The sequence below is a fragment of the Strigops habroptila genome, chromosome 8, assembly GCF_004027225.2.
Source record: "Strigops habroptila isolate Jane chromosome 8, bStrHab1.2.pri, whole genome shotgun sequence".
Lineage (NCBI taxonomy): Eukaryota > Metazoa > Chordata > Aves > Psittaciformes > Psittacidae > Strigops > Strigops habroptila.
The window spans coordinates 34,688,414-34,711,039 of NC_044284.2; the positions used below are offsets into that span (position 1 = coordinate 34,688,414).

Here is a 22,626-nt window from a genome sequence, read left to right on the forward strand (position 1 = left end):
CACCAGGGTTCCTCTTCCCCAGCAGGATGGAGCCAGAGGACAGGACATGGGGCAGGGAGGACAGTGTGAGAAACCTTTCCACCTCCTGCTCTTGTTCCAGTATACAGTCCAGGCTGCTCATCTGTTTTTCTGACACATTTCTCCTTGCTCCCTACAAAGGCTCATTTTCTCTGGCTGATTTCAAGAAGCAGTGGGAGATGCCGACATGAAGCCAACATTGTAAAAGCACACTGAAACCTAACTTAAACTTGGAGCCTGGCCTAGCCAGATCAGCAGTAAAATTTTCAAAAGGAAAGAGGAAAAAAGCTATTTCCCATCACAGGAGCAATGGGGTGTTTTCCATGGGAACAATGATGTTCTGGTTAAGTTCTAAGAACTTTTCTAATTATTAGGCCAAACCAATGTGAAAGCTGATGTCAGCAGGAAGAGCCGATGGGAGGAATTATAATTGTGTCTGGGGCCATATGAAGGCGTTATACCATGTCTTGCTCCAGACTTTGCATGAGTCATTTTCCTCCTGGTCAGGATTTTGTATTGAAGTGCAGACTGGCAGTTGTCTGGATCTTTCCTTGTGCCAAAACTGCTGTGAAGTTGGTTTGTTTGCTTTTTTTCCAGCGCCACTGTGAGAAGTACCATCAATAGAATTTCTTTGCTGTGGAGGGAGCATCAAGCAAGGCATCACACTGTGTGGGGCAGTAATTGCAACACTTGCTGCTGATTTATTGTCAGCAAGTTCTTTTGTGGAAAGAGTGCTTCCTCAGTTCCATCCATAAAACCACATTGGTTTCAGGAGGAATTATGGCTGCTTGCCACTTCTGAGTATCTGCCTCTGAGTGCTTAGGTCTTTAATTGTATATGGGCTTTCTGTAGAATCCTATTTGCTGCAGAGACCTACCTTTAGACACCACAGTGCAGGATTGTTCCCAAATAATACAGTAGTTTCTGTCTGTAAAGCTGAGATAACAAGTTTTTCACCCCCTCCCTTGATTAGAAGGCATTTTTAAAAGGAGATTCACCAAGTGATCTACCTCTTTCCTCCCCTTTCAGCTCATCCCAGCTCCCTGTGGCTTCTCTGGAAGCGTACCCATTGTTTTCAGATAGAGCTAGATTGGACTCCAGGATACTCTGAAGAGACAGTCACCAATTTATTGCTGCTGTCAGCAGGTAAAACAGGTTACAAGATTGTGTAAACCTAAATTTTGTAGGAAGCAACAAAGCAAGCAGTTATGTCATAGAAAATGGGCAAAGCCTGGAAATGATCCAACAGTTGTGTCAAGCACTTCCCACTACAGTCTTAGAATCAGAGAGAAAACCCCATCAGCTACCATATGATCTGTGTCATTCATGTCCATATGATGAGTTAAGCCACCACATTAGCATCAGCCATGTTTATTCACAGCTGTATGGTACTTGCTGAATCCTCATGCAGTCTTGCTGGTGCGTAATCTGGAAGGCTTTGTTATATGTCAAGCCTGCTTAAATGTTTGTGCACTTAAAATATTGAAAGGCTTCTGTCACACCACAAAGCACCGGCCTCAAACCTCTCCTAGGCTGCTCTGGCAGAGGCTTGACTTTTTAGCCACTGTGGGTGTTAAGTGTGTGCTCTGAAGAGTCTGTGCACAGCCCTGGTGTGAGGTCTCTATTCATATTTGAGTACAGATTTTCCCAGACTCCGACATGTGGATACTCAGAACTTTTCAGCATATGCATGCAAGAATATGCACTTACACAGGATGCACCAGCTTTGCACAGGATTTTAAAGCATAATTGCTTTTTATTTAGTAGCACAAAAATATACTAATGTGCACCACCTCCCCCTCCAAAAAAACCAAACCAAAACAAAACAAACCAAAACAAAACAAAACCCACCAACAAAATAGCTATATTTCCTGCTTCTATTTCTTTACCACTATGGACATTACTCAGAGTCCTGTAAGCTGATCAGATTTTCTTTGCAGTGCATCTTAGGACTTTTGAGCCCTGCAGTCAATACCTTTTGGCTGGTACCTCAACTAAACCAGAAAATGCATGCTGAAAAAGCATTTCCTTCTTCTGCCCCATCTTCTGCTCCAAATCTTCTGTGTCTTGCTGCAAGTATGCTTCTATATCCCAAAGACTGATATATCTTGATTTATGTATTTGGTTTTGATGCTTTTCTCTGCTGCAAACAGTAGTCCTCGGCACAAGGAGTGACTTTTCCTGCTCCACCTTATCTGACAATAACTCCTGAAACCGATAAGCCTCCTTCCGTCAGTCCTCCACTGTTTTCTGATGCAAATTCATAAAACTGGAATTAAAATTCATCCTTCTGCAGTATGTGGTGGTTTTCCTCTCAACAGTTTTCTGAGTGAGAGCAGCAAGTGTGAAGGTGTTGAAAAGCAGCCTGCGGTGCTCCATGTCAGCTGTAGCTCTCTAGCAGGAAATACTGCTATAGCGAGATCAAAAACTGATATTAGCATGGTGTCCAGGGCAATACAGCCTATTCTTTTTATTCTGTTAGTGAACATGCTATTTTCTTGCTTCATTGCTTCATCTACAGCATACTGGCAGTGGTGACTGTCATTATTTATTATAAGGGATAGTCTATCATGCTTTTCAGTGGAAAATTGGACTCCTGACAAAATCATTTTGCTCAAAGTTTTGTCTTCGGTGTGAAAATTTCACTTTTTTTTTAATTAAAAATCATTCAAAGAATATATTTTTTGCCTGAAACTTTTAGAAAGTATTTCTTTAGTGCAATGTTGTTAATTTTTATGGGACATAGGACAGATGTGTTTATATCTTCTGTCTCTTTTTATGGCTCACTATTATAGCACTGACTCTTGTGGTTCTTCGGAATACTGTTCTGTGTGCCAAAGAATGAACAGAGGGCCAGTATCTGTTTCACAGTTTTATCAGGATAAATCCTTGCTAGCGCCACTGAAAGCAAGGCAGTTTCTTTGTATATATGTCAGTCTATCCACAGGGCTTCTTGACTGGTTGAGCACCAGGGGCAGAGCTCCCTGGTGGAGACATGGCTTATATTGGCAGAATAATAGTAATCTTTTGCCAATATACTTCGAACTAGTTTCCCATACTGCATAAACTGTGTGTGGAAGAAAACTAGTTTCTGCTGACACTGCTTTTGTCAGAAGAAGAAAAAAATCCAGCCTCTGACCAAGACAGTCATATGACCAGACATATTATGTGCAGGCAAGAGCTCAGATGCAGTATCTGGTCTGACTGCCACCTGGCTAGCCCTGCAAAGGGATTTCTGCTCTTCTTGTTCCCTTGTAGTAGAACTAAATAACACCATTTCCCACCCCTTATATACTTATAATTATAAAGGTACAGTCAGATTTGGTAGGTAAAGTCCCTTACTTAAAGCAAGTACCTTCACATTTTCATGTGAATGGCTAGGTTCATGACTGTGACCTGCCAGCAGAATAACGGTCTGTCTTGTTGGTGATAAGCCACAAACCGCTGGAGGCGCTCCTGGCACCTTCTGAAGTGCAATCTAAGGTGCATGTCAGCACTGATTAAATGGAAGCTTTATAGAAGGCTGTTCGGACCTTGATTATTTCAGAAGCACCAGTAGTCAGGGAACTGGATCACTTGAGCTGTCAGCTGGGTGATTTAGTGCAACTCCTATAGGGAATAATGAAGATTGTGATAAACTGCAGTGTAAGAAGCCGGTAAATAACTTTTATGGTAGAACTGTATTTGGAAACAGTGAATGATAGCAGCTAGTGTCACAGATCTTATGGAAAGGTGCTTTCCAGAGTTATATATTTAAATGGACATCGTGGGTCTAAGCTGTTCTTTGGGAACTCAGCTGAAATCGATAGAATGACTTCAGGGTTGATTTAAGAAAAGAAAATGCCATCAATAATGTTACATATTTATTGATAACATGAAACAATTAAGTCCTTTGGAGAGAATGAGTAAATGTGTTTATATTAATGATGATTTATTACTGTATTACTTCTATAACACAAAACAAGGCTTCCAAACCCTAGCATCCACTTGCTTTTTTTTTTATCTTGGCCTATTTATCAGTTCTTTTACAATGAAGCCCACACAAATGAGGAGATACATTTATTATGTTCTTCTTATTTCACAATGTCTAACTTAAACCTGGCAATAATGTTTCCCAGAAGAAATATGAATTTATTTTTAACACTTTTCTCTAATTTTATTTTCTATAGGTTATTTTAAGAGCTGGCCACATTTGGATTTTTTTTTTTTTTTTTTTTTTAATTCAGAAAATTCCCTAAATTAATGTCCAGTGGAAAATAAAATTTCCTGTTCTAGTTGTAGGCAGAATTAGATAAATAGGTTCTTACTAAAACTTATACATGAGATTCCTTTCATGCTTTCATGAGCCAACTTTCTTTGCTCTAGCAAAATTTTCAAAGTAAATAACTGAAGTCATTCTGAAATACTATGTGGTTTTGGAGTGCTGTACCATGGATGCTGTACACTGGAGAGGTGCTTGTATTGACTGTAATTAGAATTTGGTTTGATGACACTCAAAGTTTCCGTACACATGGAGATAACTTCTCAAAAATCTCTCTGCACAAGTCATAGGCCTCTCTTCTCTGCTTCCCTATGCTTTGGACGCTTAGGGAGCATAAGAAGCGGACATTTTCCTCAGCTGGGGATTGTACTGACTGGGGTGCATGACTGTGACATGCTGATGGATGATGGAGGACCTGGTATTAGCTCAGAAGTGGTGAGAAGTGCTGCTCGAACCAGCGTGGGTACACTTGCCAGCCCCAGAAAACCTGTACGCAGGTAAAGTAATGCAGTTATCCACTGCTCTGGGTTATGCTGTCATTCTGTATCAAGACAAATTAGTGTACTCGGAAGCAATCAGAAGTAATTACTCTTTAAGAAACAATAGGCGTCACCTTGTGGCTTCTATCTGACAGCTGAAGAACTTGTCTTCCTGTGGAAAACCCATACAGCTTAATCTTCTTGTGTCAGATCATATTTCCCTGTCTCCTCCTGGTAAATGTTTACATTGCTGCAGTAAAAGGGGCACTGCATGATCTTGGCTAACAGGGGACTGCGTGTTTAGAGATAGTAATGAGATCCAGCATCTTTCAGCTATCACTCTCAAGATGAATGCAAAAAAGGTTTGCAGGTACAGAATAGCACCTCAGCAGGGGCTTGAGTGGTCCCATTCTCAAGAGTAAATCCCGGTTCCACCAAGTCAATTCCTACTGTTACATGAGCTGGTGTTGCAGCACAACAATGATAGAAAATGAAACAATAGGAAGTGAGCACAGACACCTGGCCATTCTCTTGCTCTTCAGATAAGATGCTCAATGACATTCCAAATAATTCATTTTAGGAGTGTAAACATATTCACCAAACCCTGCTTTTCTCACCCCTACTGCTGCATTTTCATTCCCATCACCCACTTGTCATTTTTAGGTGTTTCCTTAAAGACTGAACCCTTCCTAAAGGCTCCAGTGGCATCTTTGAAATCTTATTGAAATCTAAAATCAGTGTGTGTGTCAGTCAGTGACTACATTTTACATTCTCCAGGAGGAACTGCAGGATTCATCTCAGTGAAGATGAAGCCAAAGAGTGGCAGACTGAGATCCTGGTGAGCTCCATACTTGTAGTGATAATGAAGTGTGACTCTTTCTTAGGTAGTAAAGTAGAGAGAGTCCAAATTTCAGATCCTGGCAAATGCTGTCATCACTGAAGCTGCCCTCACAGCGTTGTTTCAACCTTTTGTAACTTATCTTTGCGGTAGCTTGTGGGAAAGGAAGACTAAGTAACAATAAAGTGATCTTGTGGTTAACTCAGCTAAGCGGTGCATAGAAAATCTGGATTCAGTTCCTGGCTTTGTTTTGGATGTCCTGTGTAACTGAATACAGTGTCTGTTCACCTTGGTTCTCCTTCCATCAGATACAACTAAGAACATTTTCATAATATCAGAAGGTGACTTTGAGAATATATTCACTGGTGCGAGATAAAAATATTGCATGTTATTGGGTAAAATAGAGATAGGCCAGTTAAATACTATTCTTTGGGTTTTACTCAATCTCTGAGAATTAACAGTGAGACAAGACTTTTATGGAGAGACAGTCTCTTTCATAAGACCAAACTTTAGTTAACCTTCATTAGTCTTTTAAAAGAGACTCTCAGTAACTTTGTAATGCTTGATTTCTTCATCAGGAGGGTGGTGTAGCACTGGAATATGTCACCTAAAGTGGCTGTGAAATATCTGTCCGTATATTTTTAAGCTGCTGTCAGACCAAGGTATGGTTGACCTGATCTGGTGTTGGCAGTAGTGTTCCTGCTTTGAATGGGAAGTCGGACTAGGGATCTCCGGAAGTCCCCTTCAAACAGCATTTTTTGTGATTCTGTGATTCTAATTAGCTTTGTCTTATGTGGAAATATCAAAATTATTTCAGGCAATATCTGTATCTTTGTGCCATGGAAGCAAACAAGTTCAGTGTTTATTATCTTTTATTACTGGTATTAAGTATTCTAACACAGGCAAACTCTTAAATAGCCTTGCTTTCTTGCTCTCTCAAGGCAAGATTAAGGATAGATATTAGAATAGGTATATTATCCACTTTTCAAATTATTTTTATATTATATCTATATATTATATATATGGTTATGTGCTTTACATAATAATTTGATAACATAATACTTATATCACTTCTGTATAATAATACTAACACAAAAAATTGTCAAGCATTAACTTTACAAACATGTTGAAAAATATATCCTAAGTAGGTCAGTGTCTTATGAGGATACTTGAGGCTGAAATATCTTCCCTACCTACAGACTTTTCAAACTAATACATATATGCTCTACAGAGTTAACAGCTGCTACTATTCCACTAATGGGAAGTATTTTCTCTTTCTTATGTTAAAGATAAATCATTATTCACTTCTTTCTGTCTTATGTTCAAGGTCCAAATATTCCAATCTCTGTAATAGAAATGAGCAGAACTTAATTAGTACTCCCAAAATTCAGAATGACTTGTGTGTAAACTCCTCTAGCTATTAATGCTAAAAGCTCTCACATAAAGAACAAGAGCTGTAGCGTAGTAATAACATCAGGTTCTCATTTTATGTTATGTTCACTACTTGTTACTATTTCACATATATGAACTGATCTACAAAAAGTGTGCATGCGTATTTACAAGGATGCACAATGTAATGAATTCTGCATGGTTCTGTTAATGGGCTTTTAAATCCTGGCTTTGTCTGTGGAGGAAAATTGTTGCATTTGTGTCTGTCACTTTGTCCTGATGCAGATATGAAAAAGGTATGAATGTCACATGCCAGGAATTAGGGAAATGAAAGATACAGAACGTCAAGGCACTGCAAGATGTTTGTTTGTCTTGGTTTATTCCTCCTGTCATCTTAAAACTGCTGTCTTACATACATATTACATACCTCAATTCTCCATTCCTGCAGTTTTTGTCCTGAAGAAATAAATGTAGTAAGTGTAGTAAACACTAATAATTGTCCTTTAATGTTCATCTGATAATTTAAATCTTCCTTTTATACACAAAGGTCTGGCTTGTTACTCTGCATGTGTGTATTCTGGCAGAAAGTGGAAGGAACCTACCCATCCCCAGCTCTCCCTGCTGGTACTGACTGAGTGCCTTCAGTCTTCCCCCTGAGTTGTGTCCTCCAGAGTGTGGCAAAGAAAAGAAGCAATGGCAGCACCATTTTGGCTGATACTCTGGAAGCTCCAGGGCTGACTGTGTAAGCTGCCATAGCAGGAGCTCCAGCACCACGGCTCCCAAGTGGAACTGGAGTTGATTTGTTTCATCTGCACTTTGGGCTGGCAATGCACTGCCCTTGGGACCCCACCGCCCCCTTTTCCCTCAGCCACTAGAACTCATGAAATGCAGGGAAAAGTGCATGCTCTGCTGTCCTGTCACGTATCAAAAGGAGAATGGCTTTCCTGGGTACGCAGATTCCCCAGGAGGGAGACATGACCATGAGGAAGAGCTGTTACAGGGCTGACCCAAGATAGAGCCAGGTGCAAGGGCACACGTGAGTAGTGCCACAAGTCAGGAAGAGAGCATACCATGGCTGGACTGCCCTTCATCTCATACAGCAAACTATCATTGTGGGACTGGGGAGGACACTAAAATGCAGAAGACCAAGCAGATGGTACCAAATCATAGTAGGCTCAATTCTTTTACAATGGATTTTTTTTTTTTTGAGGTGAATTCAATAGACTGATAGCAATTGCAAGAAGTAAACAGCAGTGGAGGGTGCTGTGCCAGCCAGAGCTGCCTGGACTGGCTCTGGAATGATATTCACATTACAGTTTCTGTTCTACAGGGGTCCTTGCACTGTGCTTTTTGCCACTATATCCAGAGTGTGGATTCAGCAACAGAGCTAACAGCTATCTTGTGTCATTCTCTGTCTTGTTCTCTTCCCTGGACAGGGAATAGTGCAGCTTGTTTCAGCAGGGAATGTCTGTCTAAATGTGTACTCTGCTCTGTGTTTATGTTGGAAAATGAAAGATCAAAGCATGTGCTTGGAGTTAAAAATGGAGGCTGTGTGGTTAGGGACCTCATCTCATTCCCAGTCATGTGCTTATGTACATGTACTTACATGACGTACCCCTGCCCCTCATCACCGCTGGAACCTGGGGCAAGAGACAGCTCTCTGAAAACCAAGCTGTTCCTTTAGACGGCCATCAGAGGTCAGGGCTGCTTTGAAGGGAAGTGGACTTAACCTGATCTGTGACTAATTAGTTGTCTGCGATAAGGAGACACCCAAGATCAGGTGATGATAGTGGCATTGTTGAGGCAGAACAAAGCCCTATCCACCCTGGTGTCCTGTCTTAGAGAGTGCAGTACTGAAAGCATAAGAAAAGAGCATAAAAGGGGGCACTGAGACAAGAGTCCTTTTTCTGGTGTATTTTTCCAGCTTCTGGTGCTCTTTGTGGAGGCACTTCCTGAACTCCAGGCTGTATCTGAACTGCTGTATGTAGTGGCTGCTGCTGGATTCCCATGAAATGATCTAGGTTTTTTTGAATCTGCTTACTCTTTCGGACTCTGCATCAGTGACCTCAACATTCAACTACCTACTATGTAAAAAGTACTTCTTTGTTATAAGGAGTAAAGAGTAATTCTTCGCTCTTTGCCTTCTCCATTGCACTCCATGATAAATACCTCAATCACATTCTGTTCAGCTGTCTGTTAAGCGAGCGAGTCCTTGCCTGTGAAGTCCTTTTAGTTATAGAAGCCATTTAGTACTTCTGGTGTTCTTCCTGCTTTCCTTCACTCTACCATATGTTTTTGAGACGGCATGACCAGAATTGCATTCAGTGCTGAAGACATAGCCACACCGCCAGGGACTGACAGAATTGCAGAATGATGTTTTCTATTTTGTTGTCTCATCCCTTCCCATTTGTCCTTAGCATTGTGTGAGAGTTAACAAGTAGCTCTATTGTTAGAAGAGCCTACAGGGAGAGCCTTGCAGGCTCCTTCTGAAGGAAGGATGCAGATAACAGGACATGATTTATCTGTTTAATTTATGTTGGACTGTTTGATTTTGCAAAATTAACTTCCTCCCTGAAGAAAGATGTCAGATGAAATGTTCAGTTGGAAGGTGCAAGGGGAGAGTGAGAGATTAGTGTTCATAGCAGTGCAAAGCACTTCGATCCTTCTTCATGCTTACTGCTCTGCTCCATTGTGTATCTTGCCTACAGGACAAAGTTTAGGGGCAGGACTGGGAGACTGCCTTATCCAGAAACTGCCAACCAGATTGTTTCCCTTGGATCAGGCCCTATCTCAGCAGTTATGTCCTTGGCTTTTCACATGCAAAAGAAGCACTTTATTAAAAGAAACAAGATACTTCCCAGAGTCTGACAGTTTGCATTTTAACTATCACCCCTAACAAGGGACCTGAAAACTGACCCCAAGACGTTAATTTAACCATTACAATTCCATTAGTCTAATTTGTCATGAAACGTCTTTGACTAATTACCTGCATTTGTAAGTTAGTCCACATGTCATGAGATAAGAAGTCAAGCATAGTGATAGGTCACTGCTCTGGGCTGCCATCACATAACACAGACCCCAGATGAAAGGGAATTTGGAGTTGATAGGAGGAATCTAAATGACAGCTACTCAGTCAGTACAAGGCAGTCAAGGCTGTAATGTAAAAATTGGACCATTGTCTTAGAAGTAGTGTTTTGGAAAAGATGGGGCATGCCCTCATTAGCAAAATAAGGTCTGAGCAGATTGAGCATAATGCATTCCCCATAAGCATTATGGGAATCTTGAAGGTGGTAATTTGATAAATACAGGTCCCCACTAAAACCATTTGCTAAATTTGGCACACAATAGTTAGTCTCAAACATTTATGACTAATTTAGAACGATCCCTTTTCAAAGAGACCTGATTATGTTCTGAATATTACTTAAAAAAAGCTCATTTGGGAACTGCTGTTGGTTTCCTCAAATGACAAATGTTGAAACAGAGGGAAAGACCAATTAGGAGTCTGATTAAAGGTTGCTCAAGCCTTTCACTGAGTAGTATGTTTGGATTCGGCTCCCTATTACTTGTGGGAAATCTGCCCATGAATTTATAGTGGGAGCTGCAGCATGCTGCGTGCCACAAACACCTCTCTCTCTTAGATTTAGGCAACTGTAAACTTCCCTTCATTTCTCTTGTTCCAGCGCCTATGCCATTCCCCTAGAGACTAGATGAGGAGAAGGATGTGGTACGTGATTAATGCAGGATAAAGAATTCAGAAAATTTCCTCTTTTTTTTTTTTTTTTTTTTTTTTTTTAATGTTTCCCTCTTCACTGAGAGAGGAGGTGCAGGGTGACGTGGCCAAGAGCAATTCCCCCCATCAATATACAGTGTCATCATCACACTTCTAGCTGCTGGTGATGAGTGTGGGGGGTAATTAAATCCCTTCCTCCGCCCCAGCCCTCTTAGCTGATCTTTACAGACAGCAAATGCAATTTAATCCTTCACTTCTATCACGCATTTGATCAATACAAAGGGCCAGCAACAACACAGCTATACTGGTCAGGCCAGCCCTACCTTTGTACTCCCTAAGTATGGGCTCTGTCCAAGCCATAAATCACAGCTACTCTAAATTATAGAGACTGCCAACACATCAGAGGGCTGGAGTGGGAGCTCCCTGTGATCACAGCAGGGAGGGAGGATAAGGAAGGCCCTGACAAAGCTATCTTTTCTGTACTCAGGATCTTTATTCAGACAGCGAGGAAGAGAAAGCTTCTGGGAGTCTCTGTGCTCCTCTTGCAGGCATATAAGCCTGCCACACTGGCTCAGCCGTGTTCTGGTTTTCCCTGCTGTCCTCCAGAAAAATTGAAATCCTCTTTCTACAGACCACACGGCAGTCACTGAGATTAGCAGGAAACTTCCCTTGGTGGTATATTACTGCAGACTTTATACCTGCAGATACCGTTTTCCAGCACCTCTGTGGGGAGACAGGAGTCATTGATTTGTATCTTCCCCTTATCGCCAGCCAGCACTGCAAGTGCTCTGTCCTCTGCGAGGGGGAGCAACAGCATCGCCACACTGCCCCCAACTCCTGCCACACAGCAGCAACAGCCCTGTGCTATCTCATGGCCCAGTGGTGTGAACACAATGGCGCTTCTTTCCTTCCTATGTAGAAGTTCACCTGTCATTTTCTACCAGTATTCCTCCAAATCTTTAAAGATAAACGAATCTTCAGGTTTTCCAAATCTTTAGCCTTTTTGCAACAGGCATAAGGTATCTACCAGTCTGCAATGAAAAATCACAGACAATCCATCCTTTCAATCTCTTGCTTTTATCCTAAGCTGATAAAGGAGGCCCCGTGCTTGTCGGCTTTGCATTCTTGGTGTGTGCAGTGTAGCTGAGTATTACAGATTAAAGGTGAGCAGTTGAACAGGGAAAAAAAGCAGGAGCGAAGCAGCTGTTTAATGAGATAGAGCGACTTTCTTCTTGAAAACTGCTTACCCATATCTTGCCTCTTGCTAATTGCAGAGTATTTTCTTTATGGAGAATGTTAGCACTGCTTTCCCAATTTAATATAGTTTACCCTTTTTTAGGATCATCTTTCACCTTGGTAGCATTAAATCATTCTTTACAAAATTGTAGGTGACCCACGACCTATTTTTTTCAAGCTGCTTAGTTCTGCCTTGTGCATCTTTTGTTTTACAGTTACAACAAAGTTCAAGTGTGCTTAGGAGTCACAGCTTAGATAATCTCAGTCTGTACCTAACTTTGAGCCCTGGCAGTTTCAGGTTTGAAAACTTCTTTCCAGCCAAGCCTGTCTCAAGATGTAACAAAACCTCTAAAGTTGCAAATCCAGATATTGTCGAACTGACTTACAATGGTAGGATGTGATATGCTGACAGTTAGAACCAAACCTTTGAAAGATGAGCTTCTTGGCAGCTGTTTTAGCCTACTCATGTCACTTGCTGTCTTTCTTTTTGCTAGTTATTTTCACTTTTGCAGACTCCTCTCTGTGGCTTGCTCTGTTTTTCAGGTAGGTGTTTCACCTCCTGGTGCCCCTAAGAGTCTCAGGTGGGACAGCTTCACCACTGGACCCCACGACTCCATTGGAGGTGTCATTTGCTGGCATTCACCTCCAGAAAGGGACCTAAGAATCCATCATTACAAAATCTGCATAAGCTTATGGGGGCCAGAGCAGCTAAGAAAGATCACTGGAAAATGGCTAATGTATGTATGTTGCCAGCATACATACCACTGTCTGTCTTGGTCTCTGAGAGGTGCATAGATGTCATTATTTATATATGTATAAATGATAACAGAGGGCTTCTTAAATGGCAGGATCCTGGGTTGGTATAGGAGGGGTTTTCTGTGAGGTGGGGGCTTCTCAAATGGCAGATGCTTCAGGTCATAGTCTGGAGAAGACAGACGCCCTAGCTTGAAGAGTATTGCCACATCTGGAGCAGGAAATTATACTGGATTTGAGATGTGGGACAGAAGAGAGAGAATCTCCCTCACAAGTGACTGAAGGAATTCATTTTGGGGACTTGAAGGACTGAAGTAACTTATTTCACATAACTGTCCCTCCCCCATCCCATGCACATGACTGAATGCAACAGTCATTCTGGCTGATGGAAATGTGGTAGCTCTATTTTCTGCCCCACCTTCATCTTGTCTTTTTACTTGTCCATACAGTATCATATACCCTATGGCATCATGTAATTAAAATGGATGAATTTGCAGATGCAAATGGATCCCGAAGGACACCTAGCACATGGACATAACACCACAGGCAAGTTTTAACTGATTATGCAGCTATAAAGAAGTTTCTTCTTTTTAAAATTAAAAACATTTAAACCTCCTTTTTTCCTTCTTTATTAATTCTAACAGCTTAACATTTTCCTCTCTGGCTAAAATATGAAATGGAAGAGAGGGAGCTCAGGCTTAACATGGAGCACCTTAAGCAAGTGCAGGCTGTAGCTTTCTGGGTTTAGAAACCTCTGAAGAGCACAAGATTTTTCCTCCCATTTGCAACACCCATTCCCCTGCAAGCCCTGTATGCATTTGGCTTCCAGATTAGCAACTCCACCCTCCTTTTTATAAACTGTGAATTTTCTCCCTTTCAAAGCACAGATGTTACCCCCTCCCATGCCCCCTGGAAAGTTTTGCCCTGCAAATGCCCTGGGTTTTTAAATGATATGGAAACTCCTTGGTTTATTCTGTTTCTGTACTGCTACCTCCAATTCATGGTTTCTGTTTCTCTGTGGCCCCTGCTAATGAGTAGTGTTTGTGGCCTGAATGGGTGGTTTTCTCTGCATTTCCAGTGAAAAGTGTCTGTGTGTACAGGGACTGTAGCCTTCTTGCTAGCACTGTTTCTTGTTAGGTAGTAGAGAAGAGGTACTATTTTTTTCCCCTCTCCATCACCAGCCTGATTTTATTATTATTACCAGCAAGTGATGCCAATACTGTTCGTGTTTCCTTGTCCCAAGTCTTGATGGATGCATTCAATGACCATGTTAACCCCTCTTTATTCTCAGTAGCACCTTTGTGATGGTATTGCCTTTCCAAGCTGCAATCTTGCAAACCTTCACTCCAGCTAATACAACCTCTGTTGGTCTCTTTCCCAAAGGTGTAGAGTTCTAAGGGGAACACTCAGCAAGGACATTTTCCTTTGGTTGGAGCTGGATGATCTTGGAAGGTCCCTTCCAACCCAAACCGTTCTGTGATTCTGTGATTCTGTGATATCAGTGGATTCAGAATTTCTTCGTTACTTACCTATAGGGCTGCTCATTCCCCTCCATTGCTATCAGCAATGGGGGTCAAATGCTACTTGAAGAATATAATCATTTTTAAGGGAAATAAGAAAGAACATAAGGAATCTAAACCAAAGCTGTCTGCATTTTCTATCTGAAGGTACAAATCAGGTGGAGCTGCCCTGATACTTGTGCTGCTGGTTAAAGAATAGCATGTTATGTAAAGAGCAATACATAATTTTCTTTATGTGAAAGAGTGATCCTGCAGTGAAGTGGGAGGTACCATGCTTGTGGAGGGATCAAGGATAAATAAGATGGTGCCTGAAGCAGAGACTGCATGGAGAGCATCTCCAACAGCATTCCTCAGAGCAGCATCAAAACTCTGGCAGACCATAGCAGAACTTTTCTACTTCATTATGTGCTGAAAAGCAACTGGTTTCTACTCATTAGACACTAATCAAGGTTGCCCTTTCATTGTTGAATGCACTGCCTTCACTATGCTGTTGGCAGAAGGGCTTGCTCTGCTCCTGTGTGTTCAGGGGGAAAAAAACAACGAAATAAAACAAAAGGAGAAGAAGTCCTTTGGCCAACCATCTGTTGGAGCACAGGCTGTGGACACCGTGCAGATGCAAATATTTGGATGCATTTTGCACGTCTGCCCTGTGACCCATTTTTCCATGGAGGAATTCACTGGGAAAATAGATTGCACTAGACTGTCCCTGCAACTGCAGTTAATTGTGCCTTTTCTGTATTACTGCTATAGGATTAACACAAACATTGCTCCTATTTTCAGGCTTATCAAAGGCAGCAGCACATCGCTCTGATCTCCTATTTCCCTGGTCTCTTTTAAAGTGTCTAAATGAATGGAGCACTGATGAGCAGGGATGTGGTGCCAGCAGGGATGGTGTCATTTAATGCCTTGCTATTTATGCTATTTAATGCCTGGGTGCCTTTATGTGTCCTGGGTGACTTGCTAACTATCTGGCACCCTCCACCCTTTCATAGGACATACGGATGTGTAGACAGCATCTTCATTTGTCTCCAGTCCAGAGAGTGACCAGCAGCAATAAAACAGTATAGTTCTGATGTGCCTGCTCCTACACAGCCTGTACCTGCTGTCACTGAAGGACGCAGCTTGGAGGCCATGGTTTGGTGACTCTTGATACCAGGCGGTTTGGACCCTAATGAGCTAAGGGCACATATTTGTATTTGTATTGAGCTGGTCAGCACATGCAACTTGGATTTTTCTTTCAGTTGTAAAAAGCATAACGATAGATGATGATCTGCTCTAGCACCTGTTTGTACACAGTTAACTTGTCGAAAGGTTTCAGAGAAGCTGGAATCAGCAGAATTATGTATGTCACATTAACTCCTTGTCCTGGGAGTCCTGCAGCTGGATTTACTGTATCACTGAATCACAGCCTGAATGTTTAGCTTTATACTTTCACAAGTAACAAATACTTGGGTTGTGTCCTCCAACCTTCTAGAAAGTGGGCTGAGATCCACCCTAATGCTTTCACACCACTGTCAGCTGGCATTAACTTTCAGTCATTTTCTCCTTTGAGGCCAGATTGTAATCAGTGACCTAGAAGTAAAATATTCTGTATTTTCTTAGCAAGCGGTCCCTGGAGATGTACAGTCTAAATTGGGATGTTTTCTCAGTGAGCTCTTTTGTGTATCTTCCTGTGTGTAGTTACCAACAATCCTCTTTCTGGTAGCAGAATTTATTAATTGCTGCCCACTTTCTCTTATGTATTTCTGCTCAGATCACAGTGAAATAAGGACTTTGTTTAGTTTGTGGAGGGGCCATGATATCGTATGGTAAAGCATTAGTTTTCTATATGACATTCTCAGAGATTATATTATGGATTCATTGATATTTCTGCAAGGAGGGCAAACTGGAATCTCTGTTTGACTTACTGCACTGCCTGTTAGCAGTATGGCTGTGGGATCTGACCCTGAAAATGCTCACGCCTGTGAGAGTGTTTGCAGCAGCGAGGACTAGTCATGTGTAGAAGCATTTTCACAATCACCTTTCATGATTATGGGATCACTTGTGGATGGTGCCGATAGCCTGCTGGGAGGTGCTGGCTGCCCTTTTCAGTGCTGTTGCTGAAGGTTCATTTTATTCAGCATTTTGAGGAAGTGGCCAGCTCACGTAACTTTAATGCAAGCTGTTAATATGAATAAGTTACATCTCCATGTTTTTTTGTGTTCCTATTCAAGGTCAGATCCACTTGGTCACTCTGTGGCGGCATCTAATGAATTGCCAGCATCCCAGAAAGTATATAATTTGAGATTAGAAGCAGCACCACCTTATTACCATGATAGTCAATTGCAAATGGAAGCACAGTGGAAGCAAGGGCAAGGTAATGTAACATGTGAGTGGAATAGCACTCAATCTGTGTATTATGAAATTGTCATTCTCTGCCACTGTTCAGCATAAATGGACTAATCTTCAGTTTGAAAATGAGTAGAGCTTGACTGCTAAAGAATAGGTCATTTGGCTTCTGGCAGTAGCAGAAGATGCTGTAGTATTAGCTGTAAGAACTTATGCATTCTTGGTAAGGAGATAAAAATTATTAAATAGCACTGCTTGCTTCTCTATCTTCTAAAGTAATTCATATTTGGACTCGGATTCATCTAGCATTTGCGTAATTCCTCAGGCCATTCCTATTCAGCCATGCATTTCAGCTTGTGCTTAAATTTAAGCAAGTGCTGAAGTTCTTTTCCATTCCTGGGGCTTCAGCCTTGCTGAACAAAGTCTTATTAGTTTATAATGTTTCAGTAGCTTCTGAGATTTCTATGCTGTGGCAAATGGAAGTTTGCTGTATTTTTTGTATTATGGGCTGAATTTCTTGAATGACTCAGAAAGGTTAACAGTGAAGATCTTGGGGCACTGAAGAGGCTCATTTTCAATAGAGGCTTCTGTTGGAAATCCAAGAGCCAGAGAACTGGGGTCATGTCTCCCACGAGCTTCATGGACTCTGCAAAACTGGCAGTCACACTGACTGCCTCCCTTCCGCTGGGTTTTTCCTCAAAAGGAATGAGCAGAGCCAAGGGGAAGGTTTTGTTGGGATCTTTGGGACATGGAGTTCTTCAGGCCAAATTCTGTTCTGAATTATGTCTTATGATTCCAGAGTAACTTCTTAGTTTTGGTAGGGTTGTGCCAGGTGGTAGACACTGTTGAGGCAAATTGTAGTTTTAAAAAAAAGCAACTCTGAAAAATTGCATTACCATATGTATTTCTATCCAAATTCAGGAGGGAGGATGGTGAAGAACCTCGATATGCTGATTTTTTTGTTTTGTGGGGATGGAAAGTTCAAAACATATTGCCTGGCATTATTAAGCTTTTGTGTGTCAGTTCAGTTTAGTATCAGAACATGTCAGCCAATACAGTTCCACTGCTTCATGAAGACATGTGTGAGAATTGGAAATTTTTCAATTGGGATTGACCCCAATCTAAAATGAAATGTTTGGTTATGGCTTTTTGAAGAAAATACAATAATTGACTTTTTTTTTCTTTTAGGGAAAAAAAAAAAAAATTCAAACATTTGGTAGGAAACCCTCTACAGAATAGATTCATGGTCTGAAGCCTTGTTCACAGTGGGACTGGTGGGAATTTTGCTGTTGATTTTCACATAGCCAGAATTTTACTGAGGTTTCCCTTGTAGCAGGAGGGATTGTGTTGCTTTTTATCTGGAGGTACCAGTGTAACTTCAAAGCTTCTTGGCCCACATCAGAAATAAAAAGTGTTCTTCCATATCTCACTGATTTTTTGGAGGTCTTGTTCCATTGAAAGAAACATGGGTTTTGTCTCTATTGCAGAGAGCCACAAAAGTTTTGTATTTGTTAATGCAGACCAGAAACATGTTCTTCTAATACACCAGTAGCAGAAGAAAGGACAAATGTCCAGGTTAGCGCTCTACTGTGCTGGGCTGTCATCAGATTGTTGGTTTAAAATGTCTGCTCTGTGAAGGGGAATTATTGCAGGTTCCAGGTGTAGGTATTTACAGTAAGATAATACTTCTGTTTTAATGTAGTGTTGTGCATCATACCATCTTTGTTTGCATGGTCCCAGCACATGAGATGATTCACCTGCTCCTGAATTTTTCCGTTTGTATAGCAGATTTTATAGCAGAAGCCTACTTGGAAGCTGGTTTTCCATCCCAAATTGGGGCCCCACTATTAACAATCTTTTATGAGCAAAGGAACAGTTCATTCCATTGCTAGGTGACTGGAGTCCTTTGTTACCTCTTCTTTACCTGGGACAAGGTGTCAACAAGCAAGACAGAAGAGAAAGGACTGGAAAAATCAGACAAGGGGAAAATCTTTTTCAGGGAAAAGGAGTATTCAGTGAGCAATTTTTATGAGATATATGCATTTGGAAATCCTTTGAAATATGTTTGCAATGTTTTTTATAAGCAACATTAACTGGAAGTACAATTAGTTCTGGACTTAACCTACCCCCTTGTCCTTGGATTTACAGCTAGCTCAGAGCAATTTTCCCATTTTGCAGTTCAAGCCCATCTATGTGCTTTACTGGCAGGTTCCACCGCACTGAGGACAGTACTGATAGACACAAAAAGAGCAGAAGTTGTTCCTAGGAGGGGCCTGAGAGAGGAGTTTCAAAAGCAGCATGTTCCCAAAGAGGGGCCAGATTTTTCAGAAGGGCTGAACAACAAGCACTCCTGCTGTGACAGATGGCTATTTCAAAAGATCTGTCAGTAAAACTGGCTGAAGATTGTCTATTCTCTTGTTTTTGACAGGAACTTGGGGTTTCTGTTAAACATAATAACAGTGCAGATTTCCTTTCAGCATTCTATTTTTATGTGAGAGTTTAAATTGTTTTGGTCAGGGAAACTCTCTGGTAATACTTTCAGTTACAGCTCGCTGTGCTGGAGGGCCACGTGATAGATGCCTCCAAAAGTCTGATCACCTGTTCTAGTTCCCCAATGGCATGAAGCTTTTCTGAAGCTCTAGTCAAACACAAGTGTGCTCTGTCTGATGTGGTAGACAGAGCACTTGAGTTTGCTGTTTCCAGTCAGGTTTTCTTGGGTAACTTTCTGTTTAGGTTTTCTAGAGTGGATTTAGCTTTGAGATACTTGATTTGGGATCCTGAGCACACAATCTTCAGTGGGCGAATGCCTTCACTTGTGGCTGTTCACATTCAGGATTGGGAGTGAAAGTCAAGGTGTATTTGTATGTAGCTGGGCACTCAGAAAGGGGGATCGTGGAACTTGAGGCTGTTTCTCAAAATGTGTGCTTTAACTTTTCCATGGTTTAACTTTCCCATCCATAAACTGAAGATAATTCTTCATCATCATCAGAAGACTTACAAAGTTCAGTGTTTATGCATCCAACCTTGGAGAAGCAGAAATTAAAAAAAAAAAATAAAATTCTCTTCCATCTGAATGTCTCAGAGCTCTTTTAAACTGTTAATTAATTGAGCAATCATAATGATGCACCTGTGGGGATGAAGGGGGAGGAATAATTTACAGGTGGGAGAAATGAGGCATGAATGACTTCCTAGCCTTACCTCTGCCACGCTGTTAGTCTGTGTCAGATCCAGACAGATACCTTCCATCCTGTCTCCTTTTGCATCTGTAATGGGTGGCTGGGAACATCAGCTTCCTCCCCACTTCCTCCAATTCTTCTGTAGAGGACCTATGTCCTCATCACTAGGCTGCTGTTTCATGGAACTATAAGGAGTCCATGTGTCCCATCTCTCTGAGGAAGCAGGCTTGGAAGCTGGGACATTTCTTTCTGCTCCCAAGTGTTACCCACTGAACAGGACATGGCCAGACAGCAAGGGAGAAAACGGAGTCAAGAAATTAAACTTCTGGGTGCTCTTAGGACAACTGCACATTCTGCCTTGCCTTCCTCCTCCAGACCTTATGCACAGCTGGATGATGGTGTGCCGTGCTCTGCACTCCTCCCACAGCAATTCATGTTATATCTTTGTTGCACTGAGCAGAGTGGCTGAGGAATATTTGGCCTGGCTCTGAAATACCAGCTCACCTCAGCAGAGCAACATGGCCCCTCTTTGTCACCCTCTCTTTCCTGCCTGAACCCCTGTATCTAGGGTCAAAAGACTTCTGTACAGAAAACATTGTCAAATTTCTGGCATATGTAGAATAAATGAGCACAAGGTTAATTCAAATTTTTTAAAATTTGTGGGATGGGCAAAGTAAAAATACTGCTTAGGAAAAGGGCCAACACACAATTTCATCTACAGTTTGGCTGGGAATCCTGTTTAAATTTAGTTCTTAAACACAGCTGTGAAACTCATGAAGCCGTCACACTGGTTGCTCACCTAGCAACCTTTATAGTCTCTTGGGAAGGCAATAAAAACACCAATAGTGAGCATTAATTCTAACAGGCTGCTTTGTTTCATTCCTCTGGCTGCTCCTTGTCAAGCTCTTGCAACAAAAGACATGAAGTTTTTCTTCTTAGGTAACCTGGTTCTGACTGCTTTACCCTATCAGTTATTCATATCTGAAAAGGAAAGGAAAAATACTGACAAAATGTGCTGGTCCCTGGAACACCAGTTTTTTTATTTAACTGATAGGGCTTATGGTTACCTTTAGCCATAGCTTTTTAAGTAGTTTTTAGCTGGATAGCAGTGATAAGCCCTCCAGGAAAAAGCAGTGGTAAAGTGAAAAAGGGTCATGATAAATATTTTGCACTGTCTGTAGTCATGTTTTCAACTCTTTTTCAGTTTATGTATCTTTTAGAATTTTTCTGGTAAAGCTGCTACCTTCTATGTGGTGAATTTAAGCCTATTGATTTCTAGCTTTCCTAATTGCATTTTACAGACCCCCTATTGCATCCGGGACCAGAGCTTGAAAAGCCCTGTTTAGTGAAATGGATTGTCTTCCATGGCTCATTGACACCCTATATTCTGCTTTATCTAAATTAGGCAGTCTCCAGTATTCTCTGATCTAATCCCAAAAGTAAAGAGGGTGTGTTATGTGCAGATATAATGCTTCCACATACATTTCCTATTGAGCAGCTACTGGAAAAGGAGATGAAAGCAGGTAGAGCTTGACCTCGCAGTTCAGTGCACATGCTGCCGGGGACACAGTGCCTGCTAACATCTGGCTTTTCTGCACCTCAGCAGGTGATGGAGTTCCCCCTAGTTCAGGAGTCCATTGCCAATGGTTAGCACATGCTGTTGTGAGAAATCTCATCAGTCAAAAGTGTCTCATAAATAATTTAGAGGAAAGCAATTAGTGCACACAGCTGTAGCTGTTTGCAAAGTCACAGTTATACCTGCCAGGGCAATCTGGAAATGGAAATTTCTAAACCCATTTTTTGAAGTAGCCAGAATGGTCTACCTTGGAGCTAGGGTTGGTGGGTAGTTGTTGATGAGTAAGGAAAAATTGCACTTTCATGTCTTTATGTGTAATGAAATTCAGGAGAGAATTTTAGTATTTTTGCATATTGGGAAAGGGATCAAAGAGATGCATAGTTTGAAAAACTCCAGCAGACAAGGCCTTATCCTTCCAGAGGCTCTGCAACTTATTCGGCTCCAGAGTGAAGGGGACAAGTTTTAATAGAGACTTGGACTTGCATTTTGAAGGCATCAGCTACTTAAAGCTTTTCTATATGTACAGACTGCCCAGGGAGAATAGGCAGGAGGAAAAGGAAGAAGATACGGCTTGAAATATCTCATCTGAGTATGCCTGCCTTGGCAGATGGATGGGAGCAAATTGAGAACTTCTGAGTCATGATAAAAGGGAGAGGAACCTACTCTTTAAGAATCGCAAGCAACCACAGGGAATGTGTGACAAAAAAGATTTGATTGTGCAGGTGAGTCCTGGAAAGGGATTGTCCATATTAAATCTAGAGATGGCACCAGGCTGGGGAGGGTAGATGTAAATATGTTTTAGGGTAGGTTTGAAATCACCTACCTTGATACTACCTTCGGACAAGGGGATGGACTAGAAACATTGCAAGATCCCCTCCAGCTCTTCTAATAGCTGTGTATTCAGCCATGGTATCTCTGCTAGCTGAGTGCCCAGAACATGCTCATCTTTACAGGATCCCACTTTGCTAGGGAATTATTATTCCAGTTTTACCAGCTAGGAACTAAATTGCAGCTTTCAATGAACACCTTTCCCTCCTATCCAGAGAATAGTAGTGAGTGCAGAATTTGGATCACTATTCATAGAATTCTCCAGGAATATTTGCAGGTACCCATCTTGAAGCAAGCTGAGCCCTGATCTTTATGACATTATTGCAGGTATGTCATTAGTTACAGGCCAGCCACACTGGATACCTCTCAAATGCAAGCAACTGATGCTTCAAGCTAATAAGGTTGGCTATTCACCCGGGGCTCAGCCCTGCTCAGGAATCTCTCATTTGACTGCTTACGTGAGAGTTTACGTTTGTTTTAAAGACACTCATACA

The 22,626-nt window shown here is 41.5% G+C and overlaps 1 protein-coding gene across 2 annotated transcripts in view; it reads left to right on the plus strand.

Moving 5' to 3' along the window:
• Positions 1 to 22,626, plus strand: part of SENP5 (SUMO specific peptidase 5) — a 155,067-nt gene that overhangs the window by 104,888 nt on the left and 27,553 nt on the right. Inside the window, exon 1 of one of the 2 annotated variants that reach the window (XM_032920110.1) lies at positions 16,438 to 16,580. The exons of the other annotated variant lie outside the window; for it this stretch is intronic. The gene's annotated coding sequence lies outside the window, so the exon portion shown is untranslated. Of the gene's footprint in view, positions 1 to 16,437; positions 16,581 to 22,626 lie in introns of those variants that run through there. 2 annotated transcript variants of the gene reach the window in all.